This window comes from Salmo trutta, chromosome 29, assembly GCF_901001165.1.
Source record: "Salmo trutta chromosome 29, fSalTru1.1, whole genome shotgun sequence".
Classification (NCBI taxonomy): Eukaryota; Metazoa; Chordata; class Actinopteri; order Salmoniformes; family Salmonidae; genus Salmo; species Salmo trutta.
In genome coordinates this window covers 31,769,113-31,789,762 of record NC_042985.1, presented here as the reverse complement: position 1 = coordinate 31,789,762, position 20,650 = coordinate 31,769,113, and positions in this window count along the sequence as shown.

The following is a 20,650-nucleotide window of genomic DNA, read 5'->3' as shown; positions in this document are numbered from 1 at the left end:
AGCAATATTTGCGAAGGAAACAAAAAACACTCAATTGGTTAAAAAGACATTACACATTTACTGACATAGAAGAGGCTCTCTTAGCACAGGAGTCAGGTGTTCACATCCACTTTGGAAAAACAACACGTCTGATTATCACCAAGATCAAAATGGCTTTATGATCCCAAAGTATGCTTGTAGTTGATGAGGGAGTTGAAAGCAAAGCCATGGCAGATTTAAAAAAATATATTCTCATTGATCTCTCGCACACAGACAAGATAATGCATTTCAGCCCTTCAGCGTCATCTAATAGTAGCTTACATTTGTTCCTGTTTGGTAGGTCATTTAAACTATTCCCACTATGAATTGAAATTAATCTGAGAGCAAGCAGCAATTAAACACCACATAGCCCTTGTTGAGCATTGTACTATTATTAGTATTATTGATGATTGGGCATTTTAAAACAAATGACCTCCAAGACTCAAAAACGCTTTGGACGGAAAGAAGAAATCAAGAGTTTGTTGCTCTTCATATTGCATTAGAGTAGTAGACGTCATCTCTTTGTCACTGTCACCAAGGTACTGGTGACCATCTTTGGAATGTAATCTAAAAATAACCAGATGTTGTTCCTATAAAGACGAGAACAAGGCTAATTGTTTTTGTATGTCTTTTTAATTTGGTGACTGAAACATTCTTCATGATAGATTAGAATAAAAGAACAGCACCACTTTAACAAACGCAGGGGCGTCCAAGAACAAAGTGTGCCTGTTGTTTTCCAAGGCTTGTTCCTCGTCTCTAAATGCATCATGCCACAGCAAGTTGAGGGCCCATTTGCAGGAACACTGGGCTTAATTGTATTTTAATGTGGGTTCCCTATAACAGGTCAACGTCTCCCTCATTTCATCTCATCCAGCATAGTTAAACCATTAACCCTCATTAAGATCAATGGATACTGCTCAGGCAGGAAGGCAGCTAAGTGCTCTGCTTCAGCTTCTTCAAAAACTGCCTTGGGATCTTTCTGAGACACACGGTGGGAAGAATCACTCCTGCAATCACGTTGAACTAGTCAATCAGAGCAATATGCTCGGCACACAGTCCATAATGAACGAAAGCCCCCCCCCCCTGTTAAAGCCCCCCCTCCTTCCCACAAACCACCACCACAGCACAATCTAGCTAGGCCAATCAATCTGGCCCAATTGAAATGGCTGCTGTCTCAGTGACTGTCAGTCTGGTGAACCTGCCTGGCACCAGAACACTCACACTCAGGCAGAGAAGGGATCTACTCTACTACAGGTGAGTGAATCTAAAGGGAAGGACGTGACACCAGGCCATATAATACCACTTAACTGACTCAGGCGTTGACTTCTAAATACAAGGTTGAGTTGAATTTCATCTCCTCCCCCGGCCTCCCTTCTCTCTAAAGAGTTGCTGAGTTATCAAGGACGCCAGCGTGTGCATGAAAGGGTCGCTAAAGATTTTGTCTTGTGGCATAGTGTCTGCCTGGACTTGGTGTTAGAGGAAGGCCAGCTCCATTAAGAAGCCATTGTCCAAAGCCCAATGCCATTTCATTTGTCAGATACACCGGGTAAGTGCCTGTGATATATCATCTCCCATTGCCTCCCTGATAACAGGAATGACAACGAAGCACTTTAAATGCCCCTTTCCCAGAAGCCTCAGCTAAGGCCAGTAACAAGCAGCGAATATTGAACATACACAAACACATAAGTGCTCACAGCAGGGTTAGAAAACAAGTTAAACCTTTCACCGAATTGATAGCTTTCAAGTGAGAGAGCATTTTACATGTAGAGGATAACTTCCATTTACCTGTATTTAAACGCTAGTTTATGGCATTTTGTCTGTTTAGAAAGATTCAAAGTCTTGGGAAGTAGGGGTGCTGAGGGTGATAGAGCAATCTCTGATAAATCACATATATATATATATATATATATTTATATATATATATTTAGTTGAAGTCGGAAGTTTACATACATTTAAGTTGGAGTCATTAAAACTCGTCTTTCAACCACTCCACAAATTTCTTGTTACAAAATATAGTTTTGGCAAGTCGGTTAGGACATCTACTTTGTGCATGACACAAGTAATTTTTCCAACAATTGTTTACAGAGATTATTTCACTTAAAATTCACTGTATCACAATTCCAGTGGGTCAGAAGTTAACATACACTAAGTTGACTGTGCCTTTAAACAGCTTGGAAAATTCCAGAATATGATGTCATGGCTCTAGAAGCTTCTGATAGGCTAATTGACATCATTTGAGTCAATTGGAGGTGTACCCTTGGATGTATTTCAAGGCCCAAACTCATTGCCTCTTTGCTTGACATCATGGGAAAATCAAAAGAAATCAGCCAAGACCTCAGAAAACAAATAGTAGACCTCCACAAGTCTGATTCATCCTTGGGAGCAATTTCCAAACGCCTGAAGGTACCACGTTCATCTGTACAAACAATAGTATGCAAGTATAAACACCATGGGACCACGCAGCCGTCATACCGCTCAGGAAGGAGACGCGTTCTGTCTCCTAGAGATGAACGTACTTCGGTGCGAAAAGTGCAAATCAATCCCAAAACAACAGCAAAGGACCTTGTGAAGATGCTGGAGGAAACAGGTACAAAAGTATCTATATCCACAGTAAAACGAGTCCTATATTGACGTAACCTGAAAGGTCGCTCAGCAAGGAAAAAGCCACTGCTCCAAAACTGCCATAAAAAAAGTGCACTGCACATGGGGACAAAGATCGTACTTTTTTGAGAAATGTCCTCTGGTCTGATGAAGCAAAAATATAACTATTTGGCCATAATGCCCATCGTTGTGTTTGGAGGAAAAAGGGGGAGGCTTACAAGCCGAAGAAAACCATCCCAACCATGAAGCACGGGGGTGGCAGCATCATGTTGTGGGGGTGCTTTGCTGCAGGAGGGACTGGTGCACTTCACAAAATAGATGACATCATGAGGACAGAAAATTATGTGGATATATTGAAGCAACATCTCAAGACAACAGTCGGGAAGTTAAAGCTTGGTCACAAATGGGTCTTCCAAATGGACATTGACCCCAAGCATACTTCCAAAGTTGTGGCAAAATGGCTTAAGGATAACAAAGTCAAGGTATTGGAGTGGCCATCACAAAGCCCTGACCTCAAGCCCATTGAAAATTTGTGGGCAGAACTGAAAAAGCGTGTGCAAGCAAGGAGGCCTACAAACCTGACTCAGTTACACCAGCTCTGTCAGGAGGAATGGGCCCAACTTATTGTAGGAAGCTTGTGGAAGGCTACCCGAAACTTTGACCCAAGTTAAACAATTTAAAGGCAACGCTACCAAATACTAATTGAGTGTATGTAAACTTCTGACCCACTGGGAATGTGATGAAAGAAATAAAAGCTGAAATAAATCATTCTCTCTACTATTATTCTGACATTTCACATTCTTAAAATAAAGTGGTGATCCTAACTGACCTAAGACAAATGTAAATGTTAAATGTATTTGGCTAAGGTGTATGTAAACTTCCGACTTCAACTGTGTGTGTATATATAAATATAAAGAAAAATTAACTATTTCACCAAAAAAGTGACAAAAACATTTACCACCCCCACATCCCCCAAAAATTCCCGCATCCATGGAAAGAGTGCAACAAATGATGTTTGAGAGCCCACTGTTTCTGCAACACTGTGCAAATGTTGTATTTCAGTCATGCACAGATGACAGGCTACATTAATAAACCTGTCGAGGCAGCCTCCTTTCTGATGGCCTGCTGAGCACAAAAAGCAACAGAATGGACAGATTGTGGCCAACCACTTTCTGTTTGTAGTGATGGAGGACGGTTTGTTTGGGACCACTTATGGCGTCTAAACCACAGAGCTTCGGGTTTGTTTTGATCTTTTTGTTTCTCCCGTCTGGCCTTTCCTGCTGTGCTTCACAAATTCCAATTATTATTAAAGGATCAAATCAATGGCCCAAGTGTCTAAATCGCTGGTGGACTGGACAGCCCCTGGATTTCATTTTTCTCTATGATGGTGGGAGGGAGCTCCAGGGACAATTAGTTTACCCTGCTTTGCCCTCCAATGAGACGACCGCTAGGAGCAAGTCTCCACTCTTTTTTTGTGGAAATGACAACTCAGGACTGGAGCTAATGATATTTTATTATTTTTTCTTATTTTTTCTTTAACCTGAGGACTGTCTTGAGGTGCCGAGTGCCACTCGATCCAAAATGACTCTCTGGGCTTTGCAGTGGACTTGTCACCTCTTGCCTTCTGCCTCCCTCTTATTGCCTCATACTTTTGAGTGAAATGAAAGGCTGGTGGCAAAGACCAGCCATGCAAGCAAAGCACAATTCAGCTTTCAGAGACGGAAGAGCAGACAACCACACACTTGCATAGAGAATGGAGAAGGCGGGCAGTGCTCCTTAACTGCACCAATGCCACTCTAAACACCTCGCTGCACGGATGAAATAGTTGTACAAGAGGACTGTATGACAGGAGCCTGTCTTATAACAAGCTGAATCTACTGATGTATCTGTTAACAACACAGATCCTCTTACGCAGCTTTATCACCAAATGTATTTACAGAACTTAAACATGGACAAGTCAAAGTGAGCTTCCTGTCTTCTGAATCGTTTGTCAGGGAATCGGTGACAGTAGGTGAAGAGTTAAACCCAGTGCACCAGCTCCCACTGAGAACACTGCATCGTCTAGTTCCCCAGATTAAAGAGCCATCAGCACATCATTTGCACATCTAATACGCCAGCAGTAAAATCACACACACAATGGCTGCTTCATTAATAGTCTCTTCAAGTGCTTTGAAACGTAAGATTTTTTCATTCTGCTTATTATTCGCTTGAAATGTATCCCACTGAGAAACATTGCTGTTCTCTAAACTCAGACACAGTTGTGTTTTTCTCCGCTGAAAATACAAAACTCTCACTAATTAGGACCTTGGTGACATATGGCAAACACTGTCGGGAGATTTGCCCGTGTTTTCTGTGCATTTCTTGTGTGTTTAATGCACCTTGAGCCCTTACCAAAGGCACTGAGGAAAGTTCTTTCATTAGTGTTATTAGAAAGTGGCAGAAATGTAAATTGGTAGCGATGAATTAACATCCCCTCTGGGAGATGGAAGCCTAAGCTTGCTAATATGCAATTATGATAGCCAGCTTTGCATCTCCATCACAGCATATCTAAAGGTATGAAACCAAGGAAATGTGGGGGGGGGGCCGGAGCCGGGGCCCTCCCAGCCTCGCTGCGCCACGCAGCCAGGGTGTGCAGTGTGTGTGAAGGGAGTCTCGCTGTTAAGGCCGACTGGATTAAATGTTCCACCTGTTTATTGAGAACAGTTTGCTTCCGTGCCAAACAACAGCTACACAACAGAGCAGTGAGAGCTCTCTCCCTCCTGCATTTGAACTGAGTTCTCACTCAAAGTACCCAGCAGCTGACATCCCATAGCTCTCATAACCATACACAAATGATATATTGTACCTCATTCTCTCTAGACACTGTTAATGCAATATACAGTATACAAACAAGTGGGTGGTAATAAGTTAGCAGTTGTAATATATGTTGATTTGCCATCATCTGTAGCCAAACCCTATGCATACTGTGGCTAGTCATGATAATCTACGCTTCGCTACAGAAGAAGATATCTGAACGTGACAAGGTGTCTTTCTAATCATCTTCAACATTTCAATGGCATCATTTAGTAAACCTTGAATCCACTTTGACGTGGATGTTTTATTCTACTTCTGCTTTGATTAAAACACAATTAAACTACGTTGGTTGTGTTTTGTTCTGCCAATTGCAATTGTTTGCCATTGTGTTCTCCAGACTGCAGAACAGACTGCTGTTAGATGCCTTTGTATGAATATGATTTACTACACATACAATTGAACTGAAATTGATGTATCATGTTCTGTTGTCTCCAACAATAGAGTTCATTTGTTTTACAGTTGCCAAAACAGACCTGACAAATTCTGGGCATTGCTTGACAGAAACTCGGCTGACGTTTCGAAGCCTGAAGTCTGTACTATAACTACATGTCTCCGGTTGTTGTTTATCTATTTTTCTCTGTCCAAATGACAGGCTTTTCAGGCAGGACTCCAACTGTTCTGAGCAATAGGCTAGTCCAATATCCTTGTGGTTGTTGATGGACAGATAGTACAGCATTCCTTATGAGAGCCCAGAAGTTGTCTAACAAAAAGGATAAATGATGGTAAACTGCTGCCATTTTGCCTAGGAGTTATTTTTAGTGCTCAATTAAATATGCTATCACTTTTAAATAGGCCGTATGATAGGCTTTGTATTGCCAGCTAGTAGATCATTGTAGTAACATAGCTACTGTCAGTGTTTGTCAACTTGATTCTAGGCCTGTGTGCAGATTTATATCCCTGAAGTTTGAAAGATGAGCAGAAACTCTGCTGTAAGATACTTCAGTAAATCCTGTAGTTATGAATGACATGTCAGCAAATCCAATGATCTGGATTTATAGGGATTAAAATATACATTTTATTGCATTAGAGTGGTGGGATCAGCTGCCTCCATAAAATGCAATTAGCCTGAATTGCATCTGGGTAAATATTTTTCTCTTGACCAACAATAAGAAATGTATTATATTGCTAAATGCCAGGATTTAGCATCCAAGGGAACATCTTTTATCCTGCCTATTTATTATGTCCTGGAAAATTAATATGGTGCATGTTCACAACAAATGATTCACAAGCTGTGCATTAAGCCCCAAATGGGCCTTCTGTTTTGATATGATGTCATCGAACGCTGCCTTCGTTTCATTGCAATCATTTGGCAGCAAGTGTCTTTTCATCTCAAGCAAATGCTGACCCATATCTCGGCGGGCATTAATAAGCGTGGTATGGCGGGTCATGTTTCAGAGGACACAAGACTCGACCTTCTCTTCCGACCCTATTGGGGAGTTGCAATAATGAAACAAGATTGTAATTGGGGAGAAAAATGGGGTACATTTTTTTTTAAATACATCAAATATAAAACATTCCATGATGTTATAATCTCATAATTCAACTGTCCTGCAGCACAGGTAGGAAATTCTTAAACTCCATCTCCATCGGGAAAAAGTGTCTACGCAATTTTTTCCATGCTACTATTTGGTTTGCAACAGTTGAGGTTTGTATAAACCTATGAGTGTGCCTCTACAACCTGTGCAACCATGTATAATTTTACAAATGCAATCTCCTGTGCCAGTAGCCTAGCTAGCCTAAGAATAATCGTTCATTTTATACAACGGGTGAGTCTAATCCTGCATTCCAGCCGGTGTCTATTCCACAAGTTACCAAAGTTATTATGTTGATATGCCTATTTACTCTGTTCCATCTCACTGTGCAATCCACTGTCTCATCAGCCCAGCCAGGCAATGTATAAACTTGATCTCCACTATAAAAAGCATCTAGACACTATCTCCCATTTCTTTTAGGCTAGGATTTGATTTTCAACAGCGGAGATTTGTAGAAACCTTGCTGTCTGTCTCTCCGACATTTGCAACATTGTTTCAAAATTGAAATTCGATCTCAAGCTGTCCCATAGTCGGGATGAGACAGACAGGCAAGCAGCTTTTCTCAGCCAGTCGAAATCATGAATTAGCTGGCATCAGGTCAAATGAAAAAAAGTGCAGCTAGTTTGCAGTTTTTCCAGCTTCAGTTTGAAGTGATTATGTTAGCTTTGTTGTTGGTTAACTCCTCTGAACAACAGTGTCCTGACAAAAGAACACATCTTCTATGCCAGGAGAAATCGCACATCATTAGCTCATTGTTTTGAATGAATCCAAATAAATATCACTACAAAACAGCTTAAACAAACACAAATGCAGCTACTTTGCTGTTATTCTGTCTGCACTGTTTTGCTGACTGTAAATTAGCTGTAGTTGGCTAGCTAGCAAGCAAGGGATAAGAACATTGTCAGCCAGTATGACAATGGAACATTTAGAACGAACAACTGGGTCACGTCCATATTTACAGAACAAAAATACTGAACGACTGGGTCCCGTGTCTGGCAAACAAACCGATAGAACAAACGACCAGACGGCTTGGATAGCAACTATATCTTGAGGGATGATGAAATAGTATGAATAAATTAATAAAAATAAACATTTTTATGAACATTTATCAATCATTATTTTAATATGTTGGTAACCCGTTGTATAAAAGCAATAATGCCCTCGAAGCCGGTGTTTGGAGGATATATTGGCACGGTTTGCCGGGCTTCGACTTCGTCTTGGGCCTAAAAACACTGATGCCAATATATCCTCCAAACACCAGCTTCAAGGGCATTATCACTTAAATGGAAACCATAAGCACTCAAAATCCCATTCATTCATCAGAAAGAGCAAGATGGAATGTTCTGTTTCTGAATTTTTTTTATTTATTTAACTAGGCCCGTCAGTTAAGAACAAATTCTTATTTTCAAAGATGGCCTAGGAACAGTGGGTTAACTGCCTTGTTCAGGAGCAGAACGACAGATTTTTACCTTGTCAGCTCGGAGATTCGATCTATGCTACCTTTCGGTTACTAGTCCAACGCTCTAACCACTAGGCTACCTGCCGCTCCAGATACACTCTATCTTCTAGCACAATGAGAGCAGTACAGTGAGAGCATTTTATGCAGACCATTCATAACCATTCATTTCTAATTTATATGTAGTGCAGTCAGAACTCCTAACCATTGCAGATCACACATTCATTTGTGGTGCAACAACCGGCTAAACCCATCCTGGACTCAGCCATCTTGTCTATCTCAGGAACAATCTGGCTAACTGTCCCTGAATTCCGTCCAATTTCCCAGCGTGCCACTCCACGACAAGCAAACACATCAGTGATAATTATACAGCCCGGCACTCAGCCTCTTCAAATAAAACAGCCAGGGCCATTTTGGAGATGCTCCAACAGGGTCTGGGAATGTGCAGACAGGGACCCAGAGTCAGAAGAAAACCGCTGATGAAGGCGTATCAGACACTTAAATGGTAATCAATGTCTTCATCCAAGGATCCTCTGATTATTTACAGGGAAAATCAAATGGTTAAATGTCTCAACACTGTCCCTGCTGTAAGCAGCACGGCCATAGATAAAATAACTGCAACGCATTAAAGATGCTGTAATGGAAAATAAATCCACAAGATGGCGACTGCGGGCTTTGTAGAATTCCAGTGCATAATCTTATTATAATACTACATGTTTGAAGTGTTCATTTGTTTATCACCCTCTCTACAGTACAAGAAACTGAGTCTTAGGCTCTGGTATTTCTGCATCTTGTAAAAAAAAAACACAGCTAATGGTGTAGGATTGTAAACTGAATTGTATTCATGTTGAGAATCATGCCAAGCAGAGATTAGTAACAACCACAGGGGTCCAACAATTATACTCCTTTAAATATGGGCACACACTTAGAAGAGGCCTACTGTATTTCACAAAGACATGCTTGGTTATTTTAAAAGGAAGTAACTAACTTCCCCACTCCCTCCCATGTCTTTTTTCATTCTTCCTTTTCCAGTGTGCTATTGAACTTATTTTCATGTGTGCAAGAACAAGGGGTATTGTTTCCTTCTTGTAATGGTAGAAGGGTGGGATGATGGAACAAAGAAAATCACCTAGACTAGACAGACACTCTGTGCAGCGGTTTAATCAGATCCCCTCACTGGGATTGGGGCCCAACTTAATCTGGAATAAAAGCGATAAACAGGTCGGAAGGTGTGGAGACTGGAAAGTGTGGGGAGAAGTGGCTTTAGCCAAGCAATCAAGAGATGAGAAAAGATAAAGGGATTAAATATCTCATGATAATCTTCCACGTTGGAAAGCCTGCATGGGTTTGTAGTCGTTTGTATTTTTCATTTCTATTGTCGATACTGTTGTTGATATGAGGGAAGGAATGAAAAAGAGGTAGTGCTAATGAAAGACGTATTCCGATTAGAGGAAAACATCACACCATAACATCATAATACCTACAGTGCCTTCAGAAAGTATTCACACCCCTTTACTTTTTCCACATTTGGTTGTGTTACAGACTACATGTCACGTCCTGACCAGTAAAAGGGGTTATTTGTCATTATAGTTGGTCAGGGCGTGGCAGGGGGGTGTTTGTTTTGTGTGTTTGGGTATTTTGGGTTTAGGTTCTAGTTTTCCTATTTCTATGTGTATATCTAGCTTTTCTATTTCTATGTGAGTTTTGGCAATGACCTCCAATTAGAAGCAGCTGGTTGTTGTTGTCTCTAATTGGAGGCCATATTTAGTTGTGTTTGTTTTCAGTTGTGTTTGTGGGTGGTTGTTTCTAGTATAGTCTGTGCACCTTACTGGACTGTTTTTGTCGTTTGTTTATTTTGATTAAGTGTTTTCTTTAATAAAATAAGAAGATGAGCACTTTACCCGCTGCGTTTTGGTCTCCCTTCAACGACGCATGTGACACTGCATTAAAAATGTATTAAATTGAGATTTGTTTGTCACTGGCCTACACGCAATACTAAATAATGTCAAAGTGGAATTTTGTTTTTCTTAATTTTTACAAATTAATGAAATGTCTTGAGTCAATAAGTATTCAACCTCTTTGTTATGGAAAGCCTAAATACGTTCAGGTCTAAAAATGTGCTTAACAAGTCACATAATAAGTTGCATGGACTCACTCTATGTGCAGTAGTCATTTTTAATGACTACCTCATCTCTGTACCCTACAAATACAATTATCTGTAAGGTCCCTCAGTCGAGTAAATTTCAAACACAGATTCAACCACAAAGACCAGGGCGGTTTCATTGGTAAATGGGTAAAGAAAAAAGAAGCACACACTGAATATCCCTTTGAGCATGGTGAAGTTATTAATTACACTTTGGATGGTATTTCAATACACCCAGTCACTACAAAGATGCAGGCGTCCTTACTAACTCAGTTGTCAGAGAGGAAGGAATTTCACCATGAGGCCAATGTTGACTTTAAAAACAGTTACAGTTTAATGGCTGTGATAGGAGAAAACTGAGGATGGATCAACAACATTTTAGTTACTCCACAATACTAACTTAACTGACAGAGTGAAAAGAAGGAAGCCTGTAGAGAATAAAAAATATTCCAAAACATGTTTCTTGTTTGCAACAAGGCACTAAAGTAATACTGAAAAAAATATCCTGAGTACAAAGTGTTATGTTTGGGGCAAATCCAGTACAACACATTACTGAGTATCTCTCCATATGTTCAAGCATAGTGGTGACTATATCATGTTATGGGTATGCTTGTAAACGTTAAGGACTGGGGAGTATTTCAGGATAAAAAAGAAATGGAATGGAGGTAAGCACAGGCAAAATCCTAGAGGAAAACCTGGTTCAGTCTGCTTTCCACCAGACACTGGAAGATGAATTCACCTTTCAGCAGGACAATAACCTAAAACACAAGGCTAAAATCTACACTGGAGTTGCTTACCAAGAAGAAAGTAAATGTTGTGGCCGAGTTACAGTTTTTACTTAAATCTACTTGAAAATCTATGGTAAGATCTGAAAATGGTTGTCTAGCAATGATCAACAACCAATTTGACAGAGTTTGAAGATTTTTTTAAAGAATAATGGGCAAATGCTGGAAAGTTTTTAAAGACTTACCCAGAAAGACTCCCAGCTGTAATCACTGCCAAATGTGATTCTATAAAGTATTGACTCAGGGGTGTGAATTCTTATGTAAATTAGCGATTTCTGTATTTAATTTTAAATACATTTGCAAAAATGTCTAAAAACATGTTTTCACTTTGTCATTACGTTGTATTGTGTGTATATGAGTGAGATTTTTTTAAATGTTATCCATTTTGAATTCAGGCTGTACAACAGCAAAATGTGGAATAAGTAAATGGTTATGAATACTTTCTGAAGGCACTGTATATCACGTTATTCCTCTAAGCCTCTACTGACTCCCATTTAGTCTTGGGATACTGTTCTGTACACCTATTCACTCAACAAAGGTTCCCTTTCATAAACGAGCAATGGGTCAATGAACCAGCATTATATTTCTAAGTGTGCAACAAGGCATCTTTAATTTCCTGTTTCTGTTTCACTCCTAATGACCTCAAAGCATTGGGAAGGCTAGAAGATGTAACCTCAGGTCTACTGTGGCCTCCGAAATCCAACCACGTATTCACCAGGGAGCCAGGGGCCCTTCACGCTTGATGAATATGTGGAGCATATATACATGTACTATGTGTGGCAGACTAAACAGTACCCCCATTGCCATTTTTACTGATTAGCACCCATTAATAAGACTATTAATTCCAGCCCCTAAAAAGAAAAGCCCTTTCTTTGAGCAAGCCACACAACTCCAGTCCACAGGAGAAGGAGGTAATTTCTACCACAGTCAGACTGATATATACCAGGTAATTCGAAATAATCTTTTACTGTTTTTGTTCCATATTTTAATTGATAAGTGTGTTAAGTTATTGATGTGCTTCCGACGCTCTTCAGTTTCTCAGACACAATTTTATGCCTGAAATTGGGGACACAATGAAGCAGAGCGAGTGGGTTTAATTTTATTCTTATGTTTGGCATTCATTATGCATGAGTTTGTGTTTTGCATGGCTGTAACTTCATGGTGAGTGGGTAAATTGGAATGGAGTGCCATTCGCTCTTTCTTTCTCTCGCTCTGTATTTATCTCCCTCCCCTCCCCCCTCTGTCTCTCTCTCTGAGGGTAATCTGTTACCAACCCTGAGAGGGACAAACAAAAATGATTCATTATCCTCTCAAATAGCTTTTATCTCCTAGGCAGAACCATTTGATTATTTTCTATCAATGAGCTTTGCAATCAGCACGGCATCTTTGTGGATGCAAAAGAAGTCTTATTGTACCATTAAAAATCCACTGTGTTCGAAAGCAATTACAAGTTAAAACAACTCCCTCTCTCAGGCAGAAACCAATGGGAGGCAAGAGCTTTTCAATGTCTAGAAATAGGAACACAACGCAGGATTAATTAGGTATATTTATAGAGATAATCCGCAATCAGTAGGAGTTTGGTTTATTTATTAATCATGCTTCAATTAAGACTGCGGCCTGCGGCTACTGACAAAGGGCTTGGGTATTCTGCCTCTGTCCATGACTGTGTCTGATAAGTCACTAACAGCCAGCTCAACCTTTCTTTCCCCAAGCTTTCGGGGACATTCACAGAAATATCAGCTCTCGTGATGTTTCTGTTTGTGTTTTCTCTCTACTGTGGCGTCTCGTGTGGCATGTAATAAACAAAAACGTTAGCCCTTTGCCTTGAGTCAAATGTAGAAAGGGTTAAAGTGTGGCTTTGGTTTAGGGCTGGGCAAAGCATTACAGCTTCTAAATCCATACATCTACAAATCCACTTAAGAGGCACACATTTCCTCTCCAATTACCAGGGTCCAAAACGTTTTCTTTTTCCTGGAAATATTGGTTAGAAAATGTAGGCTACAATGCTAAAGTGGATCAAAATCCAACACAAATCATTTTCCCGTTATCAGTCTTTGGATGTCGACTCTAAGAACAGGCTTAGAAGTTTTTTTCTACGGATACCGTGGATGATCCCAACCTTCTATAAACAACAAGGGAATCCATCCTGGTCAAATTACTCCCCTGAACACGCCAGATATACCAGCTGCTGTTGTGTAGCTATAGGATCAAAGAGCTCTCCAAACCCAACGTTTCCATTTCATTTATAAAAAGCTTATAGCAAAGTGAATCGGACTTGACTGAAGTGTTTCATTTGAAATCAGAGAAAATACTTTGTACTTTCAAATACTGCCATTTTCAGCCTCAGTTTAGCCTATATATTGTTGCGGTTCAGAGGCTACCCTGTGTTGGCTACAGTAAGCTACAGGATAATCATATGTAGAGGTAGAAGAGCAGTGCAATGAAGCTTGTAGATATTGAAATGAGGTGACGTAAAATAATGTGTATCACTGCTGTGAGCGGGGGCCGGGGATTTGTGTGTCAGTATGTGTGAGGAAGATTGAGGGTAACCCCCCCTCTCACTCTTCCCTTCCAGATGGAGTCCTCTTTACTCTGTGTTTTGGATGACCAGGCCACTAAATTGGGTTTTAAAGCTGAAGAAAACAAACTGTAGCGACCCTTTCAATATTGATTCGATCTTCTTTAATAGTCTGATTATCCCATTGCTTGTCATATCATCCTTGCATGAGTGGCCATCATTTCAATTTTACAAGCCATTTCAGAGCAGATGGAATCAAACAAAATAACATTGTCAATAACCTGTTAAGGAATTCTATGGAACTTGTACTATTGAATATTTAAATTGGATATGAACAAGATTGGAGAGGTGATAATCGGATTTTGAAACGTCTGATTAATTAATTGCCAAGCCACTTCATTTTGCCAGGTAATAATAAAGATAGGTACTTGTGTGAGACTTTGGTATCGGACAACAGATTGTAATGTAGAGGTAACTTTTGACCAGCAGTGGAGGAATGTTGTTGTTGTGCTAGGTCAATCCTACTTCCTCCTATTGAAACAGTAGCTACATCCCCCCTTAGAACCTTTAACCTTGATCTTCCTTGTTGAGGAAATGGAAATCCCTTGGATGGCACACAGTTGGCCAGCTGAAAACTTTTGTTCCTGCAGATACAGAGGCAATTATGCCAGTGACAGAGAGATTGTGACACAGTATGTGTCAGTCTGTGTTTGTCTATGATGGATACATTTCGGCTTACGTGTTTTTGTCGGCATTTGTCTGTGACTGAGTCTGTGTGAGGGTGCATGTGTGTGCGTGCCGTAGTGTACGCATCAGTGTGCAATCAGACAGCAAACGAGCAAAATGCATATACTTTAAAGCAAACCACTTCCCACAACAGACAAACATAGCCTACACTGATAAGCTAAGAATTATGTTGCATCTTTGTTCCTTTTCCCAATCAGAAATTAAACGGCCGGCTTTGTGGGCTGCCCAGCGCATTGGCCAGAGAGGTTATGTTGTAGAAATCAACTGCAAGAGTGCAAATCTGCTCCCTGATTAAACATAGAGAGCAGATAAACCGCTCCCCGTTGCGGCCGCTTCGAGGAGGTTCAAACACAGAACATGAGCCCCCGATTAGTTTGGGAGGAAGCCGAGGCTTGACACTACGGAAAGGACTGTGAGGGCTGGAGCTCCTTGATTAGGACTGAGCAGATGAGATTACCAGAACTACTGATTTTTCAAAATGCATAATAAGACAACAAAAAGTATTTGTAGTGTAGCTGATGTGAGGACAGGGAAGTAAGTCAGGGCATACATTATACAGTACGGACCTACAGTAGGCATCATGGGAGTTTGGATGTCATGAGTTAAAGGCAGATGTGTGACTAACTACCCCAACTATTCTATACTGATTATTCAAATCAAATCAAACTTTTTTGCCACATGCTCCAAATACAACAAGTGTAGACTTTATGCTTATTTACAAGCCCTTAACCAACAGCGCAGTTCAAGAAGAAAATATTTACCAAGTAGGCTAAAATAAAAAGTAATAATTAAAAGTAACACAATAAAAATAACAATAACGAGGCTATATCCAGGTGGCCTACCGAGTCAGTGTGCAGGGCTACAGGCTAGTTGAGGTAATCTGTACATGTAGGTGGGGGCGAAGTGACTACGCATGGGGGGGTCAATGTAAATTGTCCGGCGGCGATTTTATGAATTGTTCAGCAGTCTAACGGCTTGGGGGTAGAAGCTGTTGAGGACCCTTTTGGTCCTAGACTTGGCTCTCCAGTACCGCTTGCCGTGCGGTAGCAGAGAAAACAGTCTATAACTTGGGTGATTGGAGTCTCTGACAATTTTATGGGCTTTCTTCTGACACCGCCAATTATACAGTGAGGGAAAAAAGTATTTGATCCCCTGCTGATTTTGTACATTTGCCCACTGACAAAGAAATGATCAGTCTATAATTTTTGTGGTAGGTTTATTTGAACAGTGAGAGACAGAATAACAACAAAAAAATCCTGAGTCGTGTTTGGCCACGCAGTCGTAGGTGAACAGGGAATACAGGAGGGGACTAAGTACACACCCCTGAGGGCACCAGTGTTAAGGATCAGCGTGGCAGACGTGTTGTTGCCTACTCTTACCACCTTGGGGCGGCCCGTCAGGAAGTCCAGGATCCAGTTGCAGAAGGAGGTGGTTAGTCCCAGAGTCCTTAGTTTAGTGATGAGCTTCATGGGCACTATGGTGTTTAACGCTGAGCTGTAGTCGATGAACAGCATTCTCACATAGGTGTTTCTTTTGTCCAGGGGAGAAAGGGCGGTGTGGGGTGCGATTTAGATTGCGTCATCTGTGGATCTGTTGGGGCAGTATGGAAATTGGAGTGGGTCTAGGGTGTCCGTGAGGATGCTGTTGATGTGAGCCATGACCAGCCTTTCAAAGCACTTCATGGGTGTGTGAGCCACGGGGCGGTAATCAATTAGGCAGGTTACCTTTGCTTCCTTGGGCACAGGGACTATGGTGGTCTGCTTGAAACATGTAGGTATTACAGACTCGGTCAGGGAGAGGTTGAAAATGTCAGTGAAAACACTTGACAGTTGGTCCGCGCATGCTTTGAGCACACGTCCTGGTAATCCATCTGGCCCATCAGCTTTGTGAATGTTGACCTGTTTAAAGGTTTTGTTCACATCGGCTACCAAGAGCGTTATCACACAGTCATCCAGAACAGCTGGTGCTCTTGTGCATGCTTCAGTGTTGCTTGCCTCGAAGCGAGCATAAAAGGCATTTAGCTCGTCTGGTAGGCTCGCGTCACTGGGCAGCTCGCGTCTGGGTTTCCCCCCTTTGTAGTCTGTCATAGTTTTCAAGCCCTGCCACATCCGATGAGCATTAGAGCCATTGTAGTAGGATTCAATCTTAATCCTGTATTGACGCTTTGCTTGTTTGATGGTTCGTCTGAGGGCATAGCGGGATTTCTTATAAGCATCTGGATTAGTCTCCCGCTCCTTTAAAGCGGCAGCTCTAGCCTTTAGCTCAATGCGGATTTTGCCTGTAATCCATGGCTTCTGGTTGGGATATGTACGTACAGTCACTGTGGGGACGTCATCGATGCATTTATTGATGAAGCCGATGACTGAGGTGGTGTATTGCTCAATGCCATTGGATGAATTCGGAAAATATTCCAGTCTGTGCTAGCAAAACAGTCCTGTAGTGTAACATCCGCATCATCTGACCACTTCCGTATTGAGCGAGTCACTGGTACTTCCTGCTTTAGTTTTTGCTTGTAAGCAGGAATCAGGAGGATAGAATTGTGGTCAAATTTGCCAAATGGAGGGCGAGGGAGAGCTTTGTATGCATCTCTGTGTGTGGAGTAAAGGTGGTCTAGGATTTTTCCCCCCTGGTTGCACATGTGACATGCTGGTAAAAATTTGGTAAAACTGATTTAAGTTTGCCTGCATTAAAGTCCCCGGCCACTAGGAGCGCCACTTCTGGGTGAATATTTTCTTCTTTGCTTATGGCCTTTTAGAGTTGGTTGAGAGCAGTCTTCGTGCCAGCTTCGCTTTGTGGTGGTAAATAGACAGATATTAATAATATAGATGAGTACTCTTGGTAGATAGTGTGGTCTACAGCTTATCATAAGGTACTCTACCTCAGGCGAGCAACACCTTGAGACTTCTTTAATATTAGACATTGCACACCAGCTCACACAAAATCACACACACCTCCACCCCTCGTCTTACCAGAGGTAGTGTCTCTGTTCTGCCGGTGCATGGAAAATCCCGCCAGCTCTATATTGTCAGTTTCTTCGTTCAGCCACTTCTCGGTGAAACATAAAATGTTACAGTTTTTAATGTCCCGTTGGTAGGATAATCTTAATAGTAGGTAATCAATTTTATTTTCAACGATTACATGATAGCAAGGAGAATGGAAGGCATTGGGAGTTTACTGGCTCACCTCCGGCTTCTCAGAAGGATCCCCGATGTGCCTCCCCTTTTCCGGCATCTTTTCTTCACGCAAAATGCGTGGATCTGGGCCTGTTCCAGTGAAAGCAGGATATCCTTCTTGTCGGACTCATTAAAGGAAAAAGTTTCTTCCAGTCCGTGGTGAGTAATCGCTTTTCTGATGTCCAGAAGTTATTTTCGGTCATAAGAGACGGTAGCAGCAACATTATGTACACAATAAGTAAAAAAATAAGTTACACAAAACGCAAAAAAAAAAAAAAAAATTGCACAATTGGTTGGGAGAATGTAAAACGTCAGCCATGTTCTTCAGTGCCATTTAAAAAAAAAAGACCTTCTTTACAAAGTCTTCATCAAGGGTAGATACAAAGTCCTAAAGGCGCATTCCATATAATGTATGATTTCTGCATCTAATTTCTGATTTAAATCAGTTATGTTGGGAGTAAAATATCAATTGAAATATGACAATTATAACATCTGTTGGTTTTATTGGTCCTGTAAATGAAAAATTACAGCATTGTTGACAAATTAAGAGCTTTCTCTTGTAGTTGCCCATAATGCATTGCCTGTGCAATTTGTTTTTGAGAGAAGGTATGAAGGGCAAAGTGCAACACCATGATGAAACGCTATGGCAATTTTAACTCTCTCAAGTCTAAAAACCTGAAGGGAATATATTCTGGGAATTAATGGTTTCAATATGTGAGTCTAAGGAAAGCAACATGAAAGTGTTGCCTAAGTCTATTTTCTCAAACAACTAAGCGGCTTTCTCTTTCATTTTTTCAGAGCATCGCTTCAGGTTTCTTCAACTCCACACATCTCACTATCATAAAAAAAACAAGCCAGCGTCTTATGCGTTTGGATTGTTGTTGGTGTTAACAATGGAGTGCAAGCTTGTTTTTCGTTTTAGAGAAACTGTACCAAAATATAGTGAATTTGTGAATTATATCCTGGTCAAAGCAGTCAAATAAAATAATTTATTACAGCGCTACATCGTTAAAGTGGTTACCCGTTGAACTGTCAAGGTAACATGACCTAGATGTCCTTTTTATTTTACACAGTTAGACATTTGATGTAATTACTTTCAGTGTTTAAAAACATGGCACTGTACGTTGTATTCCTTACTGAATGTATCCAATTCCCTATTTCCACTCGATTGTATCTTTTACTTCCCTTTATTTAGAGTGAGCATCCAGCCACCACAGTCTAGCTGAGCTGAATTAACACTGACTGTATTGGAAGCATTAACATTTTCCAACTTGAATACTTAACCATAATGCAGTGAAGAGGAATGCTTCCAACATGTTGCATAATTTACCATGATCCCCCCCCCCCCCCCCCCCCCCCACCAACACCAGATCTAGAGTGCACTGTAGGCACCATCAGTAAGCCCTGGAAAGTGAGAGGGGCACAACCCTCTGCATCAGGTTGGTGTCATTGAAATAACCTCTCGCTGGCTGGATTGACCGAGCCGAGAAGCTTGAAAAGTGACGAAAGTGGGGGGCAATCACAGAGTCAGGTAAAATCAGGGGGAGAGAAAAGAAAACAACCCTCTACAAAAAGCAGCACAAAATAATTCAGAGGGGTGTCGGTTCACTGCTTAAAATGTTGAAGAATGCATAGTGTTAGAGATGGTAGGGGGATATGTTTTGATTTGGGATGGGGAGGGGGGTTATAAAGTTGGTTCCTTCCCATATCTCAGTCACACAGCACACCTCAGGCACATTCGCATTGAGATCAGTCAGATGAGTTCTTGTAAACTGTACGTCACCACCATTCTCTAAGGGGCTATACAGCGTACTGCTTGCCCAAAGCAAATGAACTATTACAAGAACCCTGCTATTTTTAAAGAGCACACTTCATAAGGCATTGACTCCCCTTCGCTGGCTGTGATGAACATCAAGGATCACACACCAAGGACTGGACAGGGTTAAACACTGTCTCAATGGTCAAGACATCAGTGTGACACAACCACTAGCTGACCACTTGAAACAGAAATGACTGCCAAAATGGAAAATGAGAAGAGCTTCCAGTAATATTATTAGGTCAAAGCACTGCTGCATTCCACTGAGCGTCCTCTGAGTCCTACAGAGGGACTTTCGTTTCCCAGACACATGAAGAGTATCTGAGTCTCTGCATAGGCTACATGGAAAATCAAGCTCCCTTTCCAAGAATCACGCCCTGGTCTGCATATTTCAGTCCCACAGCACACCTCTCACTCTGTCACATGCAAGAGGCCAGTTCAGATCAATGTAAAGTAACACATAACACAGTTATAATATGTATGATTAAATATCTACTGCTCTGAGAAGTATGTATATCTATAATTATGTCTATGGTCTGCATGGCATTTAGGGGGATTTCACTTATTCATTTTGAACTTTTTATTCTAGAGGCTGTGCCTTAAGCATGGTCCCCCCCCCTGGGAACCCTGTAGATTCCCATGACTATATCTAATATCTAAACAGCTAAATAGCTATGTGCATAATATCATATCTCTCTCTTTAAGTGCACAGCTATATTCAGAATATATCTACAGAAGAAGCAGATCCCCTCCCTCCTACCAATTACAGATAGAACCATGACCCCTGCTGTGACAAAGGATGGTGTAATTTTCTTGTAATACAGACCCCTATAATTATAATAATGGCTGCTTTCTTTTGAGAGTCCATTACCAGAAGGAAATACCTACAAGTAGCCATCAAAGAATGATTTGAAATGTAAAGTGAGGTCAAAGCAGGTGAATAACGACAGAAGAATAGAACAGTAAGAGACACGGAGAGAGACAGGAGGGTGATTTGCTGCTCCCACT